Genomic DNA, 23,303 nt, shown 5'->3' on the forward strand with positions numbered 1-23,303 from the left:
GTATTTCAACTTGTTAACAAACTTCTGTAGAATGCTGCAAAATTTTTCTTTCCCATTAGAGATACCTAGTTCCTTAGTAACTGAGGAAATTCGGTAGCCATGTTCTCCCCATAAGGTCCAATATAAAAATTTTTGTGCCGAGAAAAGGTAGATCATCCCGTTAAGGTAGTACTGTAGAAACACTGTTAAAACACATTGAGCACGATTGGATATATGCCTCAGGGAAAAATTCTCCCGTGTCACTCTCTGAAATCATCACTGATGATAACACTTCCAATTTATTCTCCAGATACCACGAAAAAGAAAATAAGTAATCTTATTTGGATAACCTTGGTATGGGTTAGTATTTCCTCTTGAGTATAGCCAAAACCCAAACCCAAACCATTGAGTAAGTAGCACCGCCCCTGTATATTCGGTTCTCTAACCATCTTTTCCGCTTTGAATACTTCCAGGTGGATCACTTAAACCCCGTATTAAATAGCTAGTAGAATACGAGTTTTTAAGACATTATTACTAAGTGTTCTGCCTTTTTGCAGGTCCTAGGACTAATGAGGCGGTTTCTTTTCTGTCTTTCTATTTAAAAAAAAAATATTTTAGGCTTCTTCCACATTTCTTGATCTACAATTTCCCCTTTTACAATTTTTCAACTCATCGATCAGTTGTGATCTTTGTACTCTTCGCTTTCGTTCCAGCTTTCCTTCTATGGCGGTATGAAGAAGATAATTTCTTCGCAAGATGTGTCCAATCCATTCGAAAGTAGCTGGCTAAAAGCGTTCTCTTCTCTCCTATCTGTTTTAGAGCATCTTCGTTCGTTATTTTCTCTGTCCATTTTATCTTGTCCATTCCTCTATAACAGACGAAATTTCCAGAAATATCGGGTTTCTAACCTTATTTTATGATCCTTCCTCGTATTAAATGTTTATTTTCCACATCATCTTTCTTAAGGAAGGTTAAAGCCCGAAATCCCCTTAGGTGCGCCACTGGTTCCACCCACATGACAAATCGAACTAAGGACACTTTTGCTGTAGAGACAAGTCATTTAGTTCTGAATGTGTATTAACAAAGATAAAAATACGCAGGAAAAATAGGGAAAAAAGTATGACTTAAGAATGGCATTAAAGGTTGTTGTGTGTAAGAAGAAATCGAGAGCAAAAATGTTATAGTGATAATTCTAATGAATAAAGTGATAATTCTTGTGCTTAATGAATAGTTTATATACCAGTGGCGGGCCCAGGGGGCGATTGCCCCCAGAAGAGGAAACTTTTTTATTTTATATATATAAATAAAACACTCCCAGAGTTTGAAACTGTTAAAAAGTAGTTCTAAGTAGCATTATGACAACCCACCGCCCCCGCCCAGAGTCGGTCCTGGATTCGCCCCTGTTACATACCAAGTTCTATTCCCAAACTTGAAAGCTTCCTGGGATAGCCTATTTCCTGTAAAAAATATTGATTCTCCACCCCCTAAAGAGAGGCAATTTAATGAAAATGGCATGTTAGAAACCCAGCTCTAGATAGGTACTATGTTGAGAAATTTGTATCACACTGTCTAGCTGTTTTTCCGTTATGACGTAACATGTAAAGTCTTGTTCATTATTGCAGTACGTATAGACTGCCTGAAATGCCCATTCTTTGCACTGGGACAATAGATTAATGAAGACTATTTGAACTCTTTCTCTACCCTTAGAAGATGCATTTTAATGTAAGTGCAACGGTAAAAATCATGCGCGCCGACTACGTGGGTGCTCCGGGGCTTCAGTACTCACACAAATAATCTTGTGGGTGCGCCGCACCCACAGGATTTTTTTAGATAGAATCAAAATAAAATAAATACTTCTCACTTGCCATTATCAAAAAAAAATAAATAAATAAATAAATAAAAAATAAAATAAAATAAACAAAACATTGAGATGGAAATTAAAAATACTAACCTCTAAAACATAATTGTTTGTTTCAAATGTGTCTGCTGCAAAGGCAACCAAGCAACACACTTCCCTCTTCCTTCCCTGTCTCTGGCCTAGTCAAAAAGGCAGTCTACACAATGAAAAGTGGAACTATATTTTGAATAGAATCGAGCACAGCCCTTTATGGCAGTGTTCATAAAAGATTTTAACTAAAAGGAAATAATAAAACAAAATATCGAGAGTCCCCTGAAAACACATAACACGCTCCGCCATTGATATGCACCCACATAAATTTTGGAAAGTTGGCGCCGTTGATAAAAATCCGTAATGTTCTACCTACCACTAACCCTTCTCACCTCCACTGGAAAGGAATGTCTCTATTCATCACAGCAACCCCAGAAACTATAGACTGCACACTAATATAAATCCTTTTCAATTATTTTAAGTTTCACGCCCTTCCCTCATTCCCCATGCCAATGCAGGACGAAATTTGATTTAAAGAGTATAGCTCACTATCAATCTGAACGATGCAGAAAACAATGGATATGACACTATTATCGGTCCTTTTCGATTATTTTTATATGTATGCGCCCTCACCATGACTAAAATGTAATGGAAACCTGAATCAGGTCAGGGTTCATTCATATATAAAAAATAATCACAATTGATGCAGTTGTCTAGGCAGGATTAGAAGCCAAATATACACATTTTTACATGTCAACCACCTCAACCGTCCTTGCCGGAAATGTGCTAAACATTTAAATTAAATGAAATGAAATTTTTGAGTTTTACGTCCGACTGTTATGCCGGTTAGGCTAAAAAAGACGGTGATTATGAGAAATGAATGAAATGGTGGAATGAAGAAAGTGGGAGGAAACGGGAGAATCCCGAGGAAACCCATGCACAGGGTGTTTGTTCACCACAAAGTTCACTTGGCGCAAGCTGGGATAAAACCAGGGACCCCAAGCACCAGAGGTGAACGCTCTACCACTGCTAAACGTTTAAGTTAGGCCACGGTGCACTTATACCAAACGTAGTCAAAGTCGGTGAATGATCTAATAGTAGTTCCCAAAAAAAAAAAAAAAAAAAAAATAGTCACATTTATTTTAATTTATATGGATATAAATGGAATTGTGGCAAATTGCCAAATGAAATTACTCAAAAGATGTCCAAACTTTGAAGCAAATATGTCTCTTTAATTCATACTGTTGAAATTTTTGTTTATCATCAGTGAAAAACAATAACCTAACCTCTGCTGTAATTGTCTTCAAGATATAATTTCATTTGCTTTTGATTTAAATTATGTATATTACCACAACAGCATCTATCGATTGTAAATTGTAACAATAGCTCATCATGTTACATCAGTATCTTTCAGCAAATGCTCTTAGGTGGCGCCTGTATCGTGTGTGTTAGTTATTATAAAATTTCAAATCATCAACACGGTATGTTCAATTTTCGTTATATGTATTTCACCTACCACATCATCTGTTGTCTGTAATTTGTAACAGTGGTTCATCATGTTTGAGTAGCTTACAGTAAATGCTATTAGGTGGCGCCTATATAAGTTATTACTAACAAACGAAGGTGTACATATTGCACACTTACTATCAGGGATTTATTTGTAGCCAGGGAAGCCTGGGAATTTCCCCCCTTCTAAATTTTGATTCCCTGTCTCTAGGTTTAATTCAGCCTTACCAGCCTGGGAAGATATTTTCCCCGTTTCTTAAGCTATAAAATTTTTTGAAGTGCAATGATTCAACTTCCTGTTTTAGTAGCGATTCTTTACTTTTTTTCAGTATGTTTATTGTCGCGAGCTATGTTGGTCTTGTTTATAAAATTGCTTTCTGAAGAATTGTTCATAGAATTGCTTTCAGTTTCTTCTGCAGAGTGTAAGAGAGGCTTTTCCAACTTAAACTTACAGCATACTGACGCTAGAAACCATTTATCTGTAAAAACCCTCAAATCTCTTCTTTCCATAAACGTTAATGGGCCAGACATTACATCTTTCAATGCAGAAAAGTATGCCTTCAGCTGGGTAAAAAATGGACATCATATTGCTACCGACAAACCAACTGAAAAAGACGGTATCCGATGTAAACCAACTTCCTATTGGTTCACTATTCTAAAGTGAGGTACGCTGTGAAAATATTGTTAATTTCTAAAGACAGTGTTAGATAACACGCCGTAAGTCATGCTTCGGCTTAACTCAAGGTGAAATCGGCAGTCAATCCTTTCTCGTTATTTTGTTGTAAAAACTGTAAATATTGTAGGCTACAATGGCTGTTTCAATTTCGAGAGTAGAAGTGAAAGAAAAGGTATTTTTATTTTTTCTAGATAGCATCATATTGGTAATTGTTTAATACATGCTCATGATTCTTCGGAGACCAGATTACAGTCTTTGTTCAATTCTGGATTCGTTTTAATACCAGTATGTTTTGTTGACCAGAAGTTTACTTTCAGCAGAACAATGCTAGGCTCACACACCCCTGAATCTAATTTTATTAAGTAGAAGGAGCAAGTGCAAAAACTCACTTATGATATGATGAATAACATTTAATACCGTCTTTCCCCTTCTATTTAATAAAATCAGGTTCAAGTGTATGTGCACCTATCGCTGTTCTGCCCAAAGTAAACTCTTACCTTTTATCATATTTATTGTTCGGGCGAGGAATTTGGTTTTCAAAAACCAAATTAGAACGGACTAAAGAATTATTGTCATAACAAAACTGTTTTACGTAGGAGCGTGACACTTGTTACGACAAGTTGTGCAGATTGCAATGTAACTATAGGGCTTTTACTGGATGCTGCACACTTGTCTTCAGCAGTAGGACGAAAAGTAGCAAGGTAACACATGTAAACTAATTTACCTAACCAAATCTTATATAACGTACCTACCCGTATTTATCATAAAATTGTTTTTAAAAAGGTAAAAAAATGAAGAACTTGGGGACCGCCTATGAAACTAGTACCATAATTTTAAATTAGATAGGTTTAAAAATAACTTGTCCCAACCCGACTGTAAAGTTGTTCTGTGTGGGGGGGAAGAAAACTTTGAAGCAAATGTCTCTCCTAAATTCATACTGTTGATTTTTTTGTTTATTATCAGTGAAAAATAACCTGACCTCTGCTGTAATTGTCTTCAAGGTATAATAGCTATTTGCGTTTAATTTTCCTTGTGCATCTCAACACAACAGTATCAATTGACTGTAATTTGTAATGTTACTTCAGTAACTTACAACAAATGCTCCTAGGTGGCGCATATGTTGTTAATATTAAACCATCAAAACAGTAACTTTATTTTAAATCTCAAATATTATTGTTGTATTAGTGAAGTTAGAAGCAATTACTGACAAATGAAAATTAGAAAATGTACAATTCTGTGAGTAGGGGAAGGAAAATTGAGCACTCTGGTCAAATGGGTATACACGTGTAAGCACAAACAAATAATGGCAAAATATAAATTAAAATACTTCATGTTGTTTACAATTACGTTTTTGTTGCATGCACTTAAAAATAAATATGACTTCAGTTGTGAGTAAACTGGATGCAACACAGAACGTAGAAATGTTTATTGTAAGTTTTAAACTAAATTATACTATTAAAAAAAAAGAACTTAGTTTTCATCTGAAACTTAAATTGAGCAAATTGCATTTTAAAAAAAATGCATGTCCTAGCATGGTTTGAACCTTCGACCTTGTCCGTGGGAAAAAGAAATCGGTTGGTGGTAGTGGCTCACATAGGTGGAGTAAGTTGTAACTGCTACAGTCAGCATTAGGTAGGGGGGAGGCAGGGATCTCATGCAGCACCTCATGAGTCCGGACGCTATGTGCACCTGATCTTCCCCAGGGAACCGGAGGAGATCTTACCATTTCCGATTTCCAGCCTCCATGCACGCTGGATTACAGGTGTTCGCCACAACACCCAGCCACCAAACAACAATCAAATTCCTGTACTTAAGTAGATTTGATTTGGTGTAAGAAGCGATGATAGTAATTTCCATACCAGTAGGCTTACATATCGCTATAAATGAAACAATGGTCGCATAATGAGCAGATAAGACTGCTAGAAACTCTTGCGACCAAAGCTATAGGTCTACGGTAGATAATTTTTCGTGTACACAATGTTATAGAATAAAAGTCCAATTTTATTGTTACAACAAATGTGTGCAGATTAACAATACATCGGCCAACATATGACTACAAATTCATTGTTTTCTTGAAAGATAAACTTGGAGATGAAGATATAAGGCCAACAAATAATAATTATAAATACACTTTTAAAAAGTGTGGTTATTTTTTTTAAAGATTAGAAATAATGACTCAAAAATTAGTTTTCTTTAATTAAATATTTCGGCATACCGGTACTTTCGGATTTGGGGGGAGGGGACAGAATATTTTGCTTCAATTTCGTGCTTTCTTGATATATTTTCTGTATTTTTTGATGGTTTAGGTTAAGTTAGGTCAGTTTAAGTTAGGTTAGGATTTTTGAATTTGGAGGACTAGAATTCTTTGCATAAACTTCGTACTTTCTTCCTATATTTTCTGTTTTTGATGGTTTAGGCTAGTTTAGATTAGATTATGTTATGTTAGTAGGCCTATATACTTAGTAATTACCCTTACATAACATCAACTCATTTTCCCTGTAAAACATTGTGATTTTACCTGATTTTGACCTCCAGTTCCAAAAACGATCTCAATATTTCTCATTACATTTAGGAAAGAAAAGAAACTGATTTTTTTTTCGGTTTAATGTCACAATTATACCCTTAGGCTAAGTGAGACGATATTTAATGCAAGTGAATGATGATGGAAAAAATGGTAGAATAACAATATGGGAGGAAACTGTAGTACCCAGGGAAAACCCACGGATACGATGTTCTCCACTACGAACTTACTTGGAAGGGGATCGAACCAGGGACCCTCTCATTGCAGAAGATATGCACAGTTTAATATGGTATTACTTTTATAGGTGGGTGTGATGTTTAACTGCTACTACAGCTGTGCATAGTTTTTAGCAACATGTATACTAATGCATTATAACCTGGTACCCAACTGGCGTCTTTTATTTGTAGCGGTAGAGTTGAAAATGGCTATATATGATTAATGTAGAAATAAAATGTTTGAAAATAGTTGCTTATTACCTTAAAAGCTCGTGTTCTACAAATAAATTTCTATTTGTGTTAGATATACTAGCATTAGAGGATTTGTTTCGTGACGCACCATAAGGTGTAATAGTCGGACGTCGCGAAGGTAGGCGAGTAACTCAAGCAGTTTGGACGCCAAAGGCAGCTGGTGAAGCATTATTAGAAGTCTTGGTTGTTGCTTCCTAAAGTAAAATTTTGCACCTTTAAATTGGTGCAGGTTTACAATAGGCCATTCTAAAATGGGTTATTTTACAGTTAAAATGAGAGAATGCATATCAGAGAGGACTGTCTAGGATACAATATTCCACTGGCGGAGCACTTCTGCACAATATGAGAAACTAGTATTTTACAAGTATGAAACAATTACAAGTGACAAGTATGAAACAATTACAAGTGCTATAACCATTATAACGGTTAAAATGAGTGAGTGCATATACAAGACGACTGTGTAACATTAATTGCCAGGTCAGAGTGTTTCTGCACAATGTATGGAGCGTGTATTTTATGGTTACAAGTACACAGTTACTGGTATGAAAATATGACAAGTGCTATAACCAATACCAGGGTTCCTACTGGTCAAGGAAGTCAGGGAAGAAGACTGAAAATCAGGGAAAATCAGAGATTTTATAAAATATATTTTTTCTAACATTGATTGTACACCAATTTCAGCTTAGCCAACCATTAATGATCACAGTATGGAACGTTGCTCAGCTTTTTATGGGTGGTAAGTGGAATGTATGTATGAGCAATTGATTACTATAGAATAAACGTTCTCATATATAAATATTCACCGTTATTTATTCCTTATTTATATGTCAATGTCATCCGACATATGTCATGAAATTCAGGGAATTTCGTACCAGAAGTCAGGGAAATAGATTTCTCCAGATCACTAGGAGCCCTGTATCAAGTGCGCTGTAGGTGTAAAATGTTTTTTTTTTTTTCACTAACCTCATTTATGGGCCTACCTTTGTCACTGACGCGCTCAGTCCCTACGGACCTCCTCCCCCCGCGGGCTCCCTTCTGATTCTATCGCTAAAAATTTCAGCAGTGAAACTGCCAACAATGATGTTACTCTTTGGCCGGTTCAGTGGTCTGTAACTTCTGTTCAATTAATATGCAAGCTAATGCTACGAGCTTTGTGTTCCGTGTTTTTCGTTTAAGTTTATTGCAATTTTTATTCACGAATAAATGTACCTCTTCCTACAATATTGTGCTTAATAAATTGTTCCCTGCAAAAACTGGTCGAAGAACCGGCGATTTGCACATGTGCAACAGGTGTATCCCGCTTTATGCTTATCGAAAGTAGCAACCCTAGATTTGAATCACTGTAGTGCGTTCAACTCTTTCCCACCAGGAAACGAACTGGGGTTCTTATGCACTAAGAGTACGCGCCTAGGCCATAAGGCGAGGAAGGAGACCTTTTTTTTTTCTTTTCAAAAATAGATATGAAACGTGTGAGAACCTCAGTTGTAAGACATGCGTTTTCAGAGAGTCGTAAAAGAAGAATGGATTGCCATTGCTATTCTTCGGCTCGTAGAACATGAAACGTGTGTGAAGGAACTGAGGCAGTAGCAATCTTGGAAGGACAAATACAAGAAATGAGGAGCAAAAGATATATCTTTTTCCTAACAAGTCTAATATTGTGGTTTATGAATTATCATGTTTAAAAAATATGTTTCTATAAATATTGAAAAACAAATAATAATAATACTATAATAAAATAAACATATTTAAAACGAATAGGTAAAAACACAAAGTCGCATATCACGATGGCATGCCTTTTTATTTCAAGCGTGCCCTCGGAAAATATGTGAAACATACTTCGGCCCCACCCCCACCATCCTCTTACGGAGGAAACCTTTCCTTTGCTTCGGCTGTGTTGCCTATTTCCCATTGAGCCGTTTGCTCTTGGTGAGTGAAAATCGTAGGCTACTTAGAATCGCTAACAAAACGGTGCACAGTGAAGTCCGCGAAGTAATTCAATGTAGCAACCCTGTCCGCATCCAACCATTGAAGGTTATCGGCCACATCAATTTGTTCCTCCTCTTTCGAGGGAGGTACGGGAGAACACACATTGACAGCAGCGCTGGCAGGGGCACAGTTGAAATACAAAGGCTCTAGTTGATACGCCAATCTATTGTGTTCACACAGAGTATACTTTATCTATATGCGCAACGACCAAGGCGGAAGCCGACGCTACGAACAAAGGAACAAGGATATTCCTAGCGTAGAACTGAATTCAGCACAGTTGAAAATGAATTTTGATTATATCGATAAATACTTGATATTGGCCTTACTAATGCACTGAAGATGCAATAGACAAAAAAAAGTGTGTTTCTATATTTACTGATTAGGAATATATCATATAATACGCAATTAGTTAGAATCTCGCAAGTAGTCAATTTGTGAAATAAAGCAGTTTAAGACTTCGAAATGTTACGCAAAAGTATGGAAATTCTTCTAGAACCACCCTTTCCGTTCATCCATCTATCAACAAGTATGACAGTAAAAACTATTAGAGATAACGAGACTAAAAAAAAAAAAAAAATAGACTTAGTGTGTCAGGAGGAGGTTCCGTCTCAGAGTTTATTCCTCTATGGAAACCGGAAAAAATAGATTTAACTACTTCCGGTTTCAATATTGGATCCGTACAGAACAAAAACGGTATGAGATAATAAAACAATGCATTTAGAGTTCCAAGAATAACTTCCACCATGGCCGGCTCTACCATATGCGCAACACGTGCATTTGTACGGCGCGGCGAAATCTGTCATAACTATATTATTTAAAATAAATATTTCTTGTTAGAAACAGACTTCATGATGCTGGTTGTTAAATTTACTAAGCTCACCTTCTATTTGAATACTACATTCATAAATCATGTTTAGGTCGCATTTCTTTAAGGTCAGCTGGACAGTGCTAAAGTAAAAGGCCAAACAAATTCCAGCATGCATTGATTGATTGTTGTCAAATACAAGAACTCAATTCTTGACCAGTAGCGAACACCTGCTCCATTTAGTAGTTATCACAGTTTTGATATGAAAACTAGTTTTGTCTTTGTCACAAAGTACTTCCTTATCATTGAGGATGGAAACAAGTTTTTCTTTTTAACTTTTTAAGAAATGTACAAAGAAAACCATAAAATAAAGATAAAAGAGATAGTTGAACTGAAATTGCAAACTGATATTCAATTCTATAAAAAGGATTATCTTTCCTCTGCAGGTGTATTTGCTTTATCTTTTACTAACATGATGACGTTGTATTTGTAGTGTCTAGGCCTTTCTGAGTGCGAGTTTATTTACGCTCCCTTCGTTGTTCATGATGGGGTAACATACTTAAAATTTTTAAGATTTGTTCTTTCTGGAGAAAAGGGGAGGTAACAAATGATGCCATTGTATGGGGCGGTAAATTCCCTAGGGCCGGCCCTGGCTTCCATCTCCACCTTTATTCCTGTATTGAGTTGAGTTGATTTTAAGTTTAACGTGCCGTTCAGCAGCGAGGCTATATGGGACGTAGACATACTGATTAACGTGGAATCCGAACCACATGAGCTCTCGCCGGGAATCGAACCCGGGTCTCCCCCGCCAAAGGCGCGTACGCTAACCGCTTAGCCACGGAGGAGCTCACTTTATTCCTGTATTGAAACAAGCAAGATCGTATCTTTCTGATTCTAATTAAACTGTCTTCCCTTCACTCTTATCAAAGTCCATTATACTGATTCTGCAATACTTCTATAAAAAATTGAAAAATCCATAGTGATCGACTTAAAGTTCCCTCTTCAGATCTCGGATATTAAGACGACATTAGCTTTACTTGAAAGCCATCTGGTGAGGGATTTTGGGAACCTGGCTCATGTTTCTTTACAAAAAAAAAAAAAAAAAAAAAAAGAAAAGAAAAAAGAAAAGAAAAGTAAAGAAAAAGAAAAATGCATAGTAGATCTATTAAGCCAATATTTATAGTAATATAGTAATATTAATATTTCAGTAAATATTGACTTTCTTAATTTCTATCTTCCTGGTGAACATAGATTATCTACAAAGCACATCTGAGCCGACTGTTCGCACACTTTATTGGTTTGCTTCCAGCTTTTCACATTTCTGTTCCTCCTCTTAATATATATTATTTTTGATGCGTGTTTTGGTCTACTTGCTCCTCGATTTTCCTGATTATTCGAATCCAATATTTGCTTGACAATGTCCTTTTTTTTTCTTTCTTATTGAGTTATATTGTCTTTACTCCCCATACATCCCTCTGGACCTTGTTGTTTGTTACAACACTACTGCACGATCAGAATAGTGTTTCTCGTAAAAATTTGCGATTTTGAAGAATAAATAGTTTCTAGTAAAAGCTTGCACATGAATATTACCACTAAATTTAATTACAAAAGTTCAAAAAAGTATTTTAATCTACAAAATTATAAATTCCCAGACACACATTAATCTGAAGCTAAAAAAAAAAAAAAAAAAAAAAAAAAAAAAAAAAAAAAAAAAAAAAAAAAAAAAAACGATATTCATAAATAAAATACAAGACGTAGAGATGCATTACATATAAGAAGAACGAACTCAACTAGTTATGACACAAAGAATGTTAAATATTCTCTACTCAAAACGTATAACAAATTTCCAGGTGAATTTAAAAAATGTTGTAGTGAGTATATATTTAAGGAACATTTAACACAGCATTACTGGGAGTACTATAAAGCTGATTGTGAGTAACTACTAAGCTAAATGATATTTTCCTAAGTTTTGTTCTTAGTGTAAATTACATGTACATATAATCCATAACTATGTTATGTTCCTGTTCGTATATTCCATATATTTTTATTCTCGTTAATATTTTATGCAATATTCTAAATTTCTATTATGTGTTGTGTACTTTCTGTGTATATGGAAAATATCCTATTCATGTTTTTCCTACTTATTTACATTATATAGCTAATTATTCTGTATTTCAATTAGTGTTTCTGTATTTGTGTATCTGCTTGCTTAGTGCATTTATGGGTATTTAGTGATGACCATTTCTTTCCTTTCCTTATTGAGCTGAGCGAAGCGAAGCTCTTATACTCGGGTTAGCCGTTTGGTTGTCCGCGAACTCCTCCTAGACCGTTTGGCCGATCTCAACCAAACTTAGCACGCTGATAGAGTATGTCGTGCTGAGTGACAACATAGGTCGAAATCAAAAATCCGATGTACCATCGAGGAAAAATCACCGAAAAACGCTTGCTCCTAGACCGTTTGGCCGATCTCAACCAAACTTAGCACGCTGATAGAGTATGTCGTGCTGGGTGACAACATAGGTCGAAATCAAAAATCCGATGTACCATCGAGGAATAATCACCGAAAAACGCTTGCTCCTAGAACGTTTGGGCGATCTCAAGCAAACTTAGCACGCTGATAGAGTATGTGTAGATGTTGAAAAAGTTAGAATAAACTGATTACGTAGTTTAAGCTCGCTCAGCTCATTTCATTGCAATCGGGTATATCCATTGTATTCCTAGTATACAGGGTGTTAATGAACTATACCGACAAACTGTAAGAGGTGATTCCTCACATCAAAATAACAAAAAAAGTTCATATAGACCTATGGCTAAAACTGCATAGTTTCAGAGATAGGGGTGTCCAAAATCGCGAAAAAGCTAAATTTCAACAGGCCCTATTTCGAGTTCCAGAAACTGGATGGTGGTCCTTATCAGCGTAAAGGAAGCCCCGCACACACAATCCAAAGTGAATATTTCACCAATTTTCAATAAGTGTACAGGGTATTCCCTACACGGTATAATTTTCAGATATGCTCTCAATAGAGTTTTCAGATACACCCTGATTTCAAGGAGGGCCCAAAGTAGGCAGGAGAAAAGCTTTGACAACAATGGACATCCAATGCTTCGGAGGGAAGTTGGAAATGTTAAGAACCGGCAGCTCCATGTTTTTTTTTTTATTATTGTGTGTGCGTGTGTGTGTGTGTGTGTTCGGAATAACGTGTGATGCGATATATTTCATCATGGTATAATTTACTTTCCTCCACTTGAATTATAAGCGTGAAAGAAAACATCCCAGCATGCGTTTTCCCGAGTACGAGAGACGGTGCTGCTGACGATCCTCAACACTTCCGACATTGCGCCAAATTATTTCGTGTTCACTGCTATCAAGGCTTATCATTTGCCTAGTTTGGACCAATCATAAAATCAGAGCATATCTCAAAATTTGGTTGATGGCATGTCTGGGAATTTCACCCTGCAAGGAATACTCTGTACACCAATTGAACGTTAATGAAATATGCATTTTTGGATCGCGTATGCGTGACTTCCTTTACGCTGATAAGGAACAATATCCACAGTCTCTCGAATTCGAAATAGGGCCTCTTGAATTTTTTTTTTCGATTTTCGAGAGCCTTATCTCTGAAACTATGGACTTTTCCATACAAGCCCATATGAACTTTTTCTCTTATTTCGATGTAAGTAATCACCTCTTACAGTTTGTCGGTATAGTTCATTGTACTTTATTTCCATTACTCTTTGTAGTAGTGTTTCTTTATATATATATATATATATATATAATATGGCCGGAGCACGTGCATCCCCGTCCGTTCTGAATATACACTATCTAAAGTGAGAAACTGGCAGTGGAAATAGCAATACTTTCCTAAAATTTCTGCCATGTTTCCGTTTCGGGCTTCAAAGAAAGCGGTTTTGTTAAACACAACAGTTTGTCAGTTCTTCATACACATAACAGATACCTAAAGGCATTTAAAAAAAATTAAATTTGATTCAAATGTAACTGATAGTTATTGGCGACCCCCCCCCCAGAAAATCCTCGATCCGGTCCTGTATATATATAGCTCGTTGGGGCCAATGGAAAGTGCATAAATAAATTTAAAAAAATAATGAAATGTACTAGTATTTAACAAAGCTGTAAATCAATACAAGAGTGTTCTTGTCTGTCAAGGGTTGTAATATCTCTGTGCGGAGGGAATATCGACACCACTATTCTCGGACGATGTTTTGAGCGCAGCTTGGCTGCTGATGGAAGATTATTAAAATTGTCTGACTGACGACCGTCCTGGAGAAATCGCCGAGTTAACACACCTTCTTTCATCACCAGGAGTTTCCATGAAGGATATAATGCATGAGAGAGCATGGGCTACCTCAGATATCTTCAATGTGGAAGTAAGTACCAGTAATTCATTAGATCCATGTAAGACGCTGAAATTCTGAAACAATTATGAAGTAATAATAAAATGCCTATTAAAAAACCCTGAGTATGATTTTTAAAGATATTATTCTGATCGCGGTAAGTTTCTTTGAATGTTATAATATGTATTTTAACAATTATTTAGAATGATACTTACCTCACTTTACCCAGATCAACTTTAAAAAGAAACAAAATATTGTTTTGTGAACTGAGTTCTCTTTGTGGAAAACCACACCAAAAGGTGCAGGGCTGTTGGATTGGGAAACCTATGACAGTATTCTGTTTCTCCCAGTGAGAAATGGAATGAGAAACATCAAACCAGAAGCCTACTGTAGTGGAACGCTAATTCAGTTCTTATGTCAAACGGAAACTTCAGTTAGAAATTATTTTTCCAGCACTAGCATGTAATTATTTTCCAACAGTTCCACTAGTTTTGACTCATCTTATATTTCAATCGATTAAATTAAATAAAAATCTTTAGTTCTACATCCCACGCTTCTGTCTTATTGGTTAAATGACACTGACTATAAACGAAAGTGAATGTATGGAAGAATTGATGGACAGGGTGCGAAATCGTAAAAGTTGAAGGGGGTGGGGGGCAGGAGTAAAAATTTCGCACTGGAATGTTTCGACATAGTGAGTTTACATATTTAAACATCTAAGACTATGTAACCTCTAATTCACCCATTACATTTGGATTAATGTAATTAATTTTGAAACTTATAATAAAGTGTCATTTTTTTCACCTCCCAATAAGTTATTTTATGTCAGTTCATGTAGTTTTATATATATAATTAGGATTATGGACTCAATACTTTGTGTTTTTATTACTGTTGCACAATATAGGTTTCTATTTGCAATAAATTTTAGTTTTGAAATATTGTCTTCATAAGTATTTGCCATTATTTGTAGATATCTTACCACAAGACTCCATGCATTTCGGAATTAACTAACCCTTTCGTATTCAAGTAAGAGTTAACCATTTTAATGCCGTTAAACAATTTTAATCTAGTCTTTTCTTCTTTTGTTTTCCCGTATCGCGATACGTTCTGTGACGTCGTTCAGAATATAATTTCTTTTCAGTGTCTTTAATCAGTATATTATTCTGACCGCCCTAATATTTCTGACGCCTTCTTATTAGCTTTTGGTTTCCATGTAGCTCATTTTTTCATTATTCTCTGTACGTTTCGAGGGTCTTCGGTCGTTTTTCGTTGCTCCTTCGTAACATTCAAGTTTGTGCTCCAAATACTTCATACAAATCAGTCGATGTTTCTCGTAACTCGCTAACTAGGCTTTCCGTGGCGTTACAACCCACAAATATAGCAAAGTAATTAACGCTTGAAGCAAGTTAACATTATAAATATAAGAAAGATTTTTTGGAAGGGGGGGAGGGCTCTCAAGCCTTATATTTAAATGTTCTAAAGAAGTATTTGCCTGCTAAAGCTGAAGAAACCTGTCAGGATAGCTGCAGGAGTCGAGCCCAGGACTTGCTGATTGCGGATAAAAAACACCAAATGCTTTCCTAATAATATGACCTGCGGACTGAATATAAGTTACTGGTTCTATTTTCTTCCTTCCAGCTTCTATAATTGCCACAGCTCCCTTTAACGTCCTTAATATGATTTATCGTTTAAAAAAAAAAATTTAGTACGGACAGTATATATCGTACGCAACCTACAGAAACGGATCTGATCTCTCTTTACTTAGTATGCATGTGAAATATTTTTCTATGTAAATCTTTCATTCTCGTGCTGTTAACTATCAAAGTTGTTTTTCGAGTCACAATTTCATAAATCAGTAAATAAATAATGAATTGCTATTTGGAACAAGAAATAGAATTGCTATTTGGAACAACAAATTAGTGAAATGGATTTGTGAAACGTTAATTTGAGATGAAACATTCAATGTGAAAGTTTGCAAAATACAGAATGATAACTTTTTATATGTATACAGAACGCTTTCACATCACTCAATTAAGTAACTGAAAAAAAATCTTGGGGTAAGAACAACACTGTTTTTAGATAGGGCAAGAAGGTGACTTGTTCCCTCGCCTACCAATATCCATATAATATTAACGCATAACGTAGTATATAATAATTAACTTCAGTTGAGATGCTGTTCTAAAAGTGTCTTTTTAACAAATTCCACTGATGTAAACAATTCTACACTATGGGTGTTCTAATTCGTATTGTGAAGATTGCGTGAATGTAAACGTGCAAACATAAGTGTAGATTATAAGCCATAAAACTTAAATGTGGATTATAGGATATAAAACATAAATGTGGATTGTACGCCACATTAATCTTCTGTCTTCTACCGTAATTATTTTATTTATTTGTTTTCTTATTAAATGGGCTGTGAAAGTTATTTTCCTCTTTTTACTTTTTTTTTTTTTTTTTTTTTCAGAAGGAATTTGATCTGCTATACTAGAGCCGAGTAGTGCAAGAATTTTCTTCCGAAAGGATAAACAAGTTCAAGGTGATGATGGATAGAAAAACGATTCACCTTCTGAAGAGTAGCTGCTACCAACACATTGTCTGCATACACTTTTGTTATAACTCATAAAATCCGTGAATGCTCAGGAAACCATGAAACAAAAAAATCTCCCTGATTGTTTCTTGTGAATTCCCGTGTGTAACAAATAATTTTGCTCCAAACACAAAAATGTTTAACCCGTTATTTGGCACTTATGCTCTCAAGCAACACCGCATTCTATTGCGTCATACGCACGAATTATAACTTCAGTGATCATTTAATTGGCATTATTTCTTTCATACAATATTCATATACATGATGTGCGGGTCGCTTGTTTTAATATTTCTAATCTTCGTCAACAGGAGACAGTCAAATTTAGTATTGTAGAAGCTTCCGCCAAAGTTCTTTTTTTATTTTTTAGTCATGGTTTATTGCTCTGTAGGAAGATATTTCAACGAAACTGCTGCTAATTACTGAAAATATTGTTATGATATATTTGACCATAATAGAGCAATGCTGCTCAGTAGCAACACATAAGACCTATTTTGTGGCAATGTTGCTCTGGAATAAACATCCTGTATTTTGTAACCAAAGTACAAAAATACTTTAAAAATTAAAATTATGACCAGGAAGATATGGTTCAACCATAAAAACAAACTAAATATTTTAATGGTAATGCTATTAATGCCTGCCAATTAAAGGGTTAAAAAAAATTTAGATTTTACCTTCACTTTTTTTTTTTTTTTTTTTTTTTTTTTTTTTTTTTACTTAAAGAACGTAAGGAACACATATTTAAAATTATTACACTCACCTTCATGCTCTGTGAAGTTCCCTGTTACACAAAAATTTACCTTTCACCACCTTCATTTCTTTGTCTGTCGTTTAAATTATTCCAAGTAGCATAAAGGGTGTCGCAGTCATTACAAAAACATTTATTTACTAAATGTGAACAAAATCATAATGGGCGTTTTCAATAACCTCTGTATTGAAGAAAACTCAGAACTAAGAGTAAACTACCCCTTTTGAAGTTTTTAACATTCATTAAAAAAGACGATATAACATATTGTAGGGCTGTGCATGGATTTCCGTCATGAAATATAAATGAAATTACCCAACTTGTCTTTGAGAAAATTGTCCGAAAAGGACACAGCTCCAAGAGTAAACTACTCCGTGTAGATTTTGGCAGAACAAATGAGTTGTGCAATATTATCAGGTTATTAATGAAACATTCGTGAAATATAAACAAAATCGCGTGAGTCGTTTCTAAAAAAGTAATCTAGAAAAGCAACCCTCAAGATTAAATTACTCCCTTCTATATTCTTCCCAGAAAAATCATTTATGCCTTATTATAGGGATTATAACAAAAAATTGATTTATGGAATATGAACGAAATCCTTAGAGAAGTTTTAGAGAAAATCGTGATTTTTGATCTTACATCCTTCAGTAAATTACCCTTATTTTTGAGAGTAGAAAGAAAATTCGAAAAATGCTCTTGAAAGATCTTATAAAAACCTTAAGTTTAAAATTTGACCTTAATACGTTGAACGAAATGGTATCTAGGTGAGTGAAAACATTTACATCGGGACAGACATCCAAATCACTTTTTCGGCATGTAGAAGCCACGAAACATGTATGTTCAAATCTCGAATTCGATTTTTTCTCACTATCAGCGTACTTTCTTCTCTCCTGTTGTCGCTCAAAAGTAAAAAGAGACTCAAGTAAGGATTCTACAAAATATTGTGTGTTCTAAAAAGTTAAAGTGATAAGTTATTTAAGTGAACTAAAAAATTAAAAAAAAAAAAAAAATGTTGGTTTTTAAATGCCACTAAGTTAATACCAACAAACCTTAGTAAATTTTATAGATTTACTTAATTTAAAAAAAATCTGAAAATAAAATATGTAATAAATACGACCATATGAGCTACGTATGTTACTGTCGGGTGAAAAAAAACAACTTATTTTCGAAATGTCAGAGATATTGATATGCATTATCAGACTTTAGGTAACATGGAGTTGAGTGAAATAAATTTATATTTCGGGCACAACTTATGTAGATCTTCTGGATGAAACTAAAAAGTTAGAAACACACAGTTAAAAAATTATTTTGAGGTATTTTGAACAGGACCACAAAGGAATGGTTAAAAGTATTAAAATGACTGCAATTTAAGATAGCTTGACCGCCATGACTAGGGCTAGGATCTGAGCGGTTGCGGCCATTGCATGTTAAATTGCAGTAATTTATTGTACTACTTTTAGCTATTCTTTGTGCTTGTTTTAAATACTTTAATATAGTATTTACTTTTGTATCTTTGTCCTGGTGAAAGATGTCGAGCTGCTCCGAAATATATTGACTCATAGATTAACTACTCTCAAAAAGGGAAAAAAAATGTCATATTCATCTGCTTTTATTTGTAATTGGATTTCCCGTGCTTGACTTCTTTTAAAAAGTGTGTTAAGTTTAGACATTGCAAAACCACGCTCAGGAATTCTAACTATGATTCTACTTATAGATTTTTGCAATTCCTGAATTTTTATAGTTCCAAGTTTTGGACTTTCGCTGGAGTCTTGGTCACGGAGGTTAGAAACGGGAAGAAAAAGAATAGAAATTTCAAGGAATAGAAAGGAACAAACTTACCAACGGAAGAGCTGTATTGTCCAAAAGAGAAAAGAACATCACCCAGTTTCAGTTATTACACGATCCCAGTGAAAAATCGGGTATTTACGAAATAAAATGCAGTTGCAAAGAGAGTTATATACGCAAACGAAAAGAAATTTAAAAGTTCGAGTAAAGGAAGACATTAGAGATTCAAAAGCGGAAAATCCGGTGTCAGATTTATCGAAACATTTAAAAGAAACGCAACACAGGGTAGAAGATTCAAAAATTTTATTTGAAGCTAGAAATGAAATAGAGAGACTGGTTTTTGAAAATTTATTTATTAATTTTTTTAAAAAAAATTAAATCTAGATAAGGGATGGTTGAGTGACGAATGGGAGGCTGTAATTACAAAATTTTCACAGTATTGTCATGGCAATAAAAATAAGATGAGTTGGCAAGCAACCTCCCAACAAAGAACAGGAAAGGCGCGCAAATTGACTTCGCAATATTTTAGTTCGCTCCATCTCATTTGGAGATCTCTGACGCATTGGACAACGTGTTTTTTGTACAACACAGATCTTCCCTTGGTAAGTCCGTTTTTATTCCTTGATGTTTCTATTCTTTTTCTTCCTGTTTTTAACCTCCATGACCAAGACTCCAGGAGAGAGTCGAAAGCTTGAAACTATAAAAATTCAGGAATTACAGAAATCTGTAAGTACAATGAGTGTTAAATTTAACTTGTGCAGTACTGATGAAATTTACTTAACAATTGTGTTGAATGTTTGGATCTTATTTATTATGTGAACAAAGAACTAAGTTCGTCTTTTTTCTGGATTAGCCAGGAGAAAAAAAAATATATTTTGTTGTAATTTTTTTTGTGTTAATAAATTTTTGCAATATGTGTAATACTGTCGTATTGTCTAATGGATTATCTTTGCTGGATTTTATGTTTAATTGCAGTATAGTTACATATATAAGGATGAAGTATTATTATTTGAATATTTATCGATTTCTGTATACAAGCTTGGAACGTTAACTGACCCTCCCCTATGAACATTTGCTATACAGGGGCTGTTACTTGCATGTATACAGAGCGTATAATTCCAATGTACTTTTTTGATTGATGACATACTTGTGCTTTCGTTAGAATGAGTGCTTCATTGCCTTCAAGAATGAGCATCATTTTAATGAAGAAACTTGGTATCGGATATTTCTAACATTTTAATAGTGATATTTATGATCCTTGTGCTAGAATTTCGACAAAATTTTTATTGTCTAATACGATTTCTTCGGTAGTTGCTGGTGATCTATCTTGTACCCATTTCCAAGCAGCGTTATTGTTTGCTTTCCATTATAATACTTGATCCAAATGATAGTTCTAACATAGTTCTGTAATGTGGTGTTAATGGCATATTAGTGACCATGTAATGTCTCTGGATTTAGATCATCTAGTCTTTGTTTATTTCATGATACACACGGTATATCCATTTTTTACCAAGTGAAACGTTCTGGTAAACGTTGAATAGAAAAGGGTATAAAGGGTGGAATTGAGGCTTTCTAAAAGAAACACATAACACAAATAATTACGAATGGTAGCAATTGGGATGTTGGCAGAGCTAAAGATGGTAGAGCTGAATATAACAAATGAACTTAAGAAAAGTCTCACCAAGGTTGTTGTTCGATGATCCTCCCTCTGGCTGGAGCTGAAAAGCGTCGTTGTCGAAGTCCAAAAGTGTCGAAGAGCTAGGCGTCTCTTTCAAAAGTGCTGTCGATCAAATGCTCATCATCGAAGCAGAATGACTATCGGCAGTATGATCAAGAAATGACCAGCGGCTGACTAAATGCGAAATGACCAAGATTATGCTCTCTCAATTGCTTTTGATCCGACAGTCCCTGTGACGCCATAGACATAAAGACAGAAGAAACACTCTGTGGACCTACGTCACACAGAGGTGGCCAATTACCTCAAATCGAAGCAAAGTCCCTAGTTCATCCTTCAGTTGACCCAACACAAAACAGCCAGGCTTAGGAATCAAGCGGCTAGCGTTGCTAGATGTCACATTCTAGAACCCAGGAAGAAGAACTCATGGACGTCAAAGTTCTTCTTTACGGCGACCAATACTTCCTCGTCTCTGCGAGGAGTGGCAGGTAAACGATCAGAGAGGATATTGTCTGGATGTTGACATATGACTGTGAGGGGCCAGTAAGATACAAATTGAAAGTGCCTGATCTCATCACAATTATACTTAAAAGTAGCACGTGTGAGACTTTGTAGACATGATGAAGGAAACCTGAAGGTAGGGGTGAAAGGATAGGGAAACTCCTACCACATTTTATTACAAAAAACTATAAATACAAGGATTTTCTTGTAAGCAGCAAGCAATGAGTAGGAAGCAAACTTATTTTCTAGGTGTTTAAATGTAGCTGTCAGCTAGTGATGTCAAGGTGAATGTCGGTTGATGTTGACCATCTAGGCCAGCCATGTGCAACAGCCGACCCTAGGGCCAGATCAGGCGCATTGTTTCCTTTCATCCGTTCCGTCTGAACCATTATTTAAACTGTAAGTCTTCCTAATATTTAAAACTGAATTGAAACTACAACTCTTGAACACGCAGGGAGACTTACAATGAGAAAACAATCCTGAAGCTCGTATTTTTCTTCAGCACCACCCCTTCCCACTCACCTTTCTGTTTCAAAACTCGTCATAAGTAAGATTTTTATATTTTTCTTTAGTAAGTAAATATTTTTGGTAATCAACAAAACAGTTTTAACGTTCGTGTGATGTTAGTGTACGAGGATGAGATTCTCCATTGAATATAGCTATTCAATTCTTGTGGAAATTGTATACATTGTCTCGTACGGTCCTCGACGCCAGTAAAAGTCCTCTGTGATTGGCCCACCACGTATTCCAAATTGCACATGCCTGATCTGGGACTAGGCATGAACTAGGAGATACATGGAACTGCTTGGCTCTCACTAGGGATGTACTTGAACCTGAACCCACAAAGTGGAAGTGAAGTATTAATATATATTTCCTGAAAGCTTGAGTCAAGGTAAGATCAAAACTGTTTACCAAAATTGGGGAGATCACAAGCATTCCGTTTGAGGGCAGCACGTTACTCATTTTTATTCAAATCTTTAAGCATGTCCATAAAATCCGTTGCAACCCGAAAAATCTGAAACGGTGAGACAGATATGAAAACAGAAAAACATGTCTTTCATCATTTCAAAAGTACAGCGTGTCAAAGTAAAATAAATTGTCTCAGGGTCCCCGCAGGGTGGCAGACGGGCTCCAACTCAAAATTTTTAAATGGTGAGGAGGGTCAACTTGCATATCGTGTGAAAGTTGGTGTTAAATAAAAGAAGATAAATCAAGTCTCGACTCTCTACGATAAGCCTGGGCAAAAGAGAGGTGGGTCGATATATCAACACAATCTTCATTGCAAAGTCTATGGCCGCTCGTATGAATCTGAAACGGTAAGATAGGTGAAAAAAAAGTTTCGAAGTAAAAAAAAAAAAAAAAAAAAAAAAAAGTAGTCCCAGTTTCAACCGCAGGATCCCAGACGGGGTCCAACTCAAAAGTTTCAAATTCCAAGGGGGGTAAATAAGCACATCATGTGCAAGCTCGTGTTAAGTGATACAGAATTGGACATTGGATAAATCTTGACTGTCGATAAACATTGCAAAATGGCAGCAGGTCATTTCGTTCGATACATTCTAGTGTTTTTGTTTTGTATTTACACCTATTTCGCCGTTTCAGATTAACATGAGTGGAAGTAGACTTTTCCATCAAGAGTCGAGACTTGTTTCGTCTTCTTTCACTTAACATAAGCTTTCATACGATACCAACTTGAACCCCTTTCCATTTCAACATTTTGAGTTGGACCCCGTCTGAGACCATGCGAGGAACCCTGAAATTTTTTTTTTTTTTTTTTTTTTTACTTTGGATCATTATACTTTTGAAATAATGACGTATCCGTGTTTTTGTTTCTA

General features: G+C 35.5%; 1 long non-coding RNA gene across 1 annotated transcript; it reads left to right on the forward strand.

The window, feature by feature from the left end:
- The first annotated feature begins 5,094 nt into the window (after positions 1-5,094).
- LOC145688283 (uncharacterized) lies at positions 5,095-20,200 on the forward strand. Its single transcript, XR_014131868.1, has 3 exons — positions 5,095-5,335; positions 13,994-14,214; positions 16,646-20,200. It is a non-coding gene; the product is annotated as an uncharacterized LOC145688283 (long non-coding RNA).
- Positions 20,201-23,303: the final 3,103 nt, after the last annotated feature.

The sequence above is a fragment of the Thermobia domestica genome, chromosome 6, assembly GCF_964235325.1.
Source record: "Thermobia domestica chromosome 6, izTheDome1.hap1.1, whole genome shotgun sequence".
Lineage (NCBI taxonomy): Eukaryota > Metazoa > Arthropoda > Insecta > Zygentoma > Lepismatidae > Thermobia > Thermobia domestica.